Source organism: Rhinolophus ferrumequinum, chromosome 12, assembly GCF_004115265.2.
Source record: "Rhinolophus ferrumequinum isolate MPI-CBG mRhiFer1 chromosome 12, mRhiFer1_v1.p, whole genome shotgun sequence".
Taxonomy (NCBI): Eukaryota; Metazoa; Chordata; class Mammalia; order Chiroptera; family Rhinolophidae; genus Rhinolophus; species Rhinolophus ferrumequinum.
In genome coordinates, this window is record NC_046295.1 from 1,385,886 (window position 1) to 1,391,333 (window position 5,448).

Here is a 5,448-nt window from a genome sequence, read left to right on the forward strand (position 1 = left end):
TTAAAACAAATAATTGTAAGCAATCAGAATGCGTCTTGTCTGTCAGGGTTATGTTGGACTTAAAACCACATTTTAAACAAATAACATGACTCTATTTTGAGTGTTAATGTATAGTCAAGACATTTAACTCAGTGTTTTATATTAACCTGTTTTGTACAGTTATAAAAAGAAGCTGAGGAGAAAATGCAGTCTTGTGGAGGGTTTTCTCTACACCAAAACAAAGACAGATGGAATTTAAAAAGATAAGGCGAGTGAAAACTCCATTTCTATACCAAGCGAACCAACTCACTGAAACATTTGGGACCCGAAGGATAGGAAGTCAATTATGTTTCCTTTTTATTTAATGAGGATTCCACTATCTCCTGTTTGTCTCCTGGGAAGATGTGTTAGAGCATTAACCATGTTTATTAAGCAGTTAATGCTCCTTGAGAAAAAAGGTGACATGTAATTTATGCAAAATAGTTCTAGAATTGGGACTCAGGATATTAATCAGCCACCCATAGGAAAAAGGCCTGTTTTTATTGGCTGTGGACCTTGCCTTGGGTCTGAGGATGATGGAATATGGAGACAAGGTACAAAAGGGAGCCCACTGTTCAGGATCTAAGAACCCTGGAGCTCTCAGCTGGCTGTATGACACTGTGTATTTAGGATGCACACACCCGAAGCTAGTCAGAGCTGGACAAGCAAAGTGGGTTGTTGCTTCTGGTAGAGGAGAGTATTCTTCCCTTTTTGCATGTAACTTAATTCTAAAACTTGAAATATAAGTAATAGTAGAAAAAAAATTTGATGAAAACTTCCAAAACCCATGGAAAGAACTAGATCCTCCAATCCAAGAAGCTAACAGAACATGTAATCCAAAAAGGGGTTTTCCAAGGCACATTATACTGAAGCTATCAAAAATTACTGACAAAGAAAGAATTTTCAAGGCAGCCAGGGAAAAGAAGACAGTAACCTCTAAAGGAAATGTCATTGGATATTCATCCATGTGTTTCAGCAGAAACCCTACAAGTGAGGAGAGCATGGAATCAAATATTTTCAAAGAGAGATGAAATTATTGATCTCTCAATAATCAAATGATTGAAAGAAAGAAATCAGCAGCTAAGAATAACATATCCAGCAAAGTTATTCTTTAGTTCTGAAGGAACTAAACATTCAGAAGTCAAGGGAATTTATCACCACAAGAGCTGCATTACAGGAAATACTGAAGAAAATTTTTTGTTGAAACAAAAAGACAAAAAGATACAAAACTTTGAACAAAATGACTAACAGACAGAAGCAGGAAATTGCAACCCTTGTTCAGAAGAGGGTGTGAAATTCTTAAATATAATATAAAAGTTAAGGGAGGTAAAAACATTAAAAAAATGATAGTGACTGCAATTTGAACTCACAGCATAAAAAGAGATAATTTGTTACAACAAAAACATAAAAGTGTAGGGGTAAAAGACTAAGCTTGCACAGGGGAATAGAGGTAAGATGTAATCAGAAGGAAAAGGACTACTGTATATATGAAACTTTCATTTGTGTAAAACTAATGGTACACACACAAAAAATCTAGAGCTGAAACACATAACATAATAAAAGAAGAAATACAAGAAAATCATAGAATACCACCAAACTAAAACAACAGATAGAAACACAAGGAAAAAGAAACAATGGAGATACAGAGCTACCAAAAAGCAAAAGATAAAATGACTATAGGAAATCCTCATATTACCAATAATCACCCTAAATGTAAATGGACTGAACTCACCAATTAAAAGGTAGAGAGTAGTGGGTTGGATCAAAAAACAAAACCCAACTGTATGCTGCCTTCAGGAGACACATCTCAGCTGCAAGGACAAACATAAGCTCAAAGTGAAAGGGTGGACAATAATACTCCAAGCAAATGGTATCCCGAGAAAAGCAGGTGTATTTGTACTTATATCTGACAAAATAGATTTCAAGATAAAAAAATGTAACAAGAGAAAAAGAAGGACATTTTATGATGATAAAGGGGACGATACATCAAGAAGGCATAACATTTATCAATGCATATGCACCCGACCTAAGAGCACCAAAATACATAAAGCAATTACTAACAGAAGTAAAGGGAGGAACTGACAAAAAACAATTATTGTAGGGGACCTAAATACCCCAGGGGCAGCTAAATACCCTATCGATAGCTATATTTATTGAAATGGAAAATCAATAAAGAAATATTGGGGGTGGCCCTGTGGCACAGGTGGTTGGAGTGCCATGCTCCTAATGCCGAGGTTGCCAGTTTGATTCTCACATGGGCCAGTGAGCTGCGCCCTCTATTGCTAAGATTGTGAACAACGGCTCTCCCTGGAACGGGGCTGCCGTGAGCAGCTGGAGGTCGGCGTGAGCTGCTGTTGGCTGCTGTGAGCTGCCGCGGGCTGCCAGGAGCGACCGGTGGCCAGCATGAGTGGCCAGCAGCCAGCATGAGTGGCCGGCAGCTGGCGATAGAGCTGCCATGAGCTGCTGTGAGCGGCTGACCAACGACTGGCAACCAACTGCCTCAGCAAGGGTTGGGAGGGTAGGGGGAGTGCAAGGCACATAATACCAGCATGGGCCAGGGAACTGTGTCCTACACAACTAGACTGAGAAACAATGGCTTGAACTAGAGTGGGGGAGGGGAGGTGGAAGAAAGGGAGGGGAAAAAAGAAATATTGGACTTAAATGACACCTTAAACCAAATGCACATAATTGATATTTACAAATCTTTTTATCCCAGAACACCAGAATATGCATTTTTCTCTAGTGCACATGGAACATTCTCAAGGATAGACCACATGCTGGGACACAAAACTAGCCTCAACGAATTTAAGAAGATTGAAAGAATACCACACATATTCTTTGACTACATGCTTTGAAATTAAAAATCAACTGCAAATAGAAAGCAGGAAGAACCACAAATATGTGGAGATTAAACAACATGTTACTAAGCAATGACTAAGTCAAAGAAGAAATAAAAGAAGAGCTCAAAAGGTACATAGAGAAATTTGAGAATGGTAATTCGACATATCAAAATTTTTGGATTAAAGGCCTACTTCAAGAAACAAGAAAAATTTCAAATAAATAATCTAACATTTCACCTTAAGAAACTAGAAAAATAAGAACAAAGCCCAAAGTCAGTAGAAGGAAGGAAATAATAAAAATTAAAGCAGAATTAAATGAAATAGAAAACAAAAAAAACAATAGAAAAAATTAAGCAACCAAGAGTTGGTTCTTTGAAAAGATTAATAAAATTGACAAACCTCTTGCCAGACTCACTAAGGAAAAAATAAAAAAGATTCAAGTAAACAAAATCAGAAACAAAAGAGAAGTTTCGACATCACAGAAACACAAAAGTCTATACAAGAATACTACAAAAGGCTAAACGCCACCAAATTCAGAAGAAATGAACAAGTTCTTAGAAATATATAATCTTCCTAAACTAAATCATGAAGAACTAGAAAATCTAAATGGATCAGTTAATAGTAAAGGCTAAACGCCACCAAATTCAGAAGAAATGAACAAGTTCTTAGAAATATATAATCTTCCTAAACTAAATCATGAAGAACTAGAAAATCTAAATGGATCAGTTAATAGTAAGAAAATTTAAAGTCATCAAAAACCTACCAAAAATAAAAATCCAGGACCAGATGGCTTCACTAGAAAATTCTACTAAACTTTCAAAGATTCAGTACCTATCATTCACAAAATATTCCAAAAAATTGAAGAAGAGGCAATAATTCTTAATTCATTTGTTGAGGCCAATGTTCCTCTGATACCAAAACTTGACAAGGAAAATACAAAAATAAAAATTACATACCAGTATCTCTGATGAATACAGATGCAAAAATCCTAAACACAATACTAGCAAGTCTAATAAACAATACATTAAAAAGGTAATACATCATGATCAAGTGGGATTCATTCCAGGAGCCAAAGCTGGTTCAACATATGCAAATCAATTAATGTTATACACCACATTAACACAATAAAGGATAAAAATCTTGATCATATCAATAAGTGCAGGAAAAGCATTGACAAGATACAACATCCATTTATGATTAAAACGCTTAATAGAATGAGTACAGAAGGAAAGTACCTCAACATAATAAAGGCCACATATGACACACCCTCAGCTAACATCATATGGAATGGTGAAAAATTGAAAGATTTTTCTGTAAGATTAGGAAAAAGACAAGGATGGCCACTCTCACTACTGTTAGTCGACATAGCACTGGAAGTCCTAACCAGAGCAATCATGCAAGAGAAAGAAATGAAAGGCATCCAAATTGGGAATGAAAAAGTCAAACTGTCACTTTTTGCAGATGACACGAATCTTTATATAGAAAACCCTAAAGATTCCACCAAAAAGTTAGTAGAAACAATAAACAAATCCAGTAACATTGCAGGATACAAAATCAATGTACAAAATCCATCCCATTCTTATAGACTAACAATAAAATTTCAGAAAAAGAAATAAAAACAATTAATTTTGCAATTTCAACAAAAAAGAATAAAATACGTAGGAATAAACAACAAAGGATGTGAAGCACCTACACAGAAAACTACAAAATATTAAAATATTATTGAAAGAAATTGAAGAGACACAAAGATAAGAAAAAATATTCCATGTTCATGGATGAAAAGAATCAACAGTTAAAATGGCCATATTACCCAAAGCAATATATAGATTTAACGCAATCCTCATCAAAATCTCAAAGGTTTTTCTCAAACAAATAGAACAAAAAAATCATTAAGCTTGTTTGGAATCATAAAAGACCTCAAATAACCAAAGCAATCCTGAGAAAAAAGAAGAAAAAGAAGAAAAGCTGGAGGTATTGTACTCCCTGACTTCTAATTATACTACAAAGTTACAATAATCAAAATAATATGGTCTTGGCAGAAAAACAGATAGTCCAATGAAACAGAATTGAGAGCCCAGAAAAAAACCCACATATATATGGGCAACTAATTTTCAACAAAGGAGGCAAAAACATACAGTAATGATGAGTGGGGAAAAGAAGGAGGAGCACACACTATACAGGAACTAATTAATCTATTTAACAATATCTAATCAATTTATTTAGCAATATATAATAGCAAAAGATAAAGGCAATTAAAAGAATACACAACGACAGAAGGTAAAGGCAGTTAAGACTAAACTATATACACTGATAACAACGTTATGTCAAAGGAGGATACATACATACAAGTTTAAGAGAGCTCAACATATGTTTACTGTTTATAAAAACCCTAAATACAAATAACTTGGCTAAATACAAATAACATCAATAAGGAGTATTCGAATGTAGTGATAAACTCTATAAGATATTAACTAATAACAGTATATGCCAAAAGTTCACCAAACTATGGAAAAACAACATTGGAGAGGATGGAAACCCATCAGATCTCATTAGGTCCCTGGCTGGAGATTAGGGCAGCCCCTGATGTTGC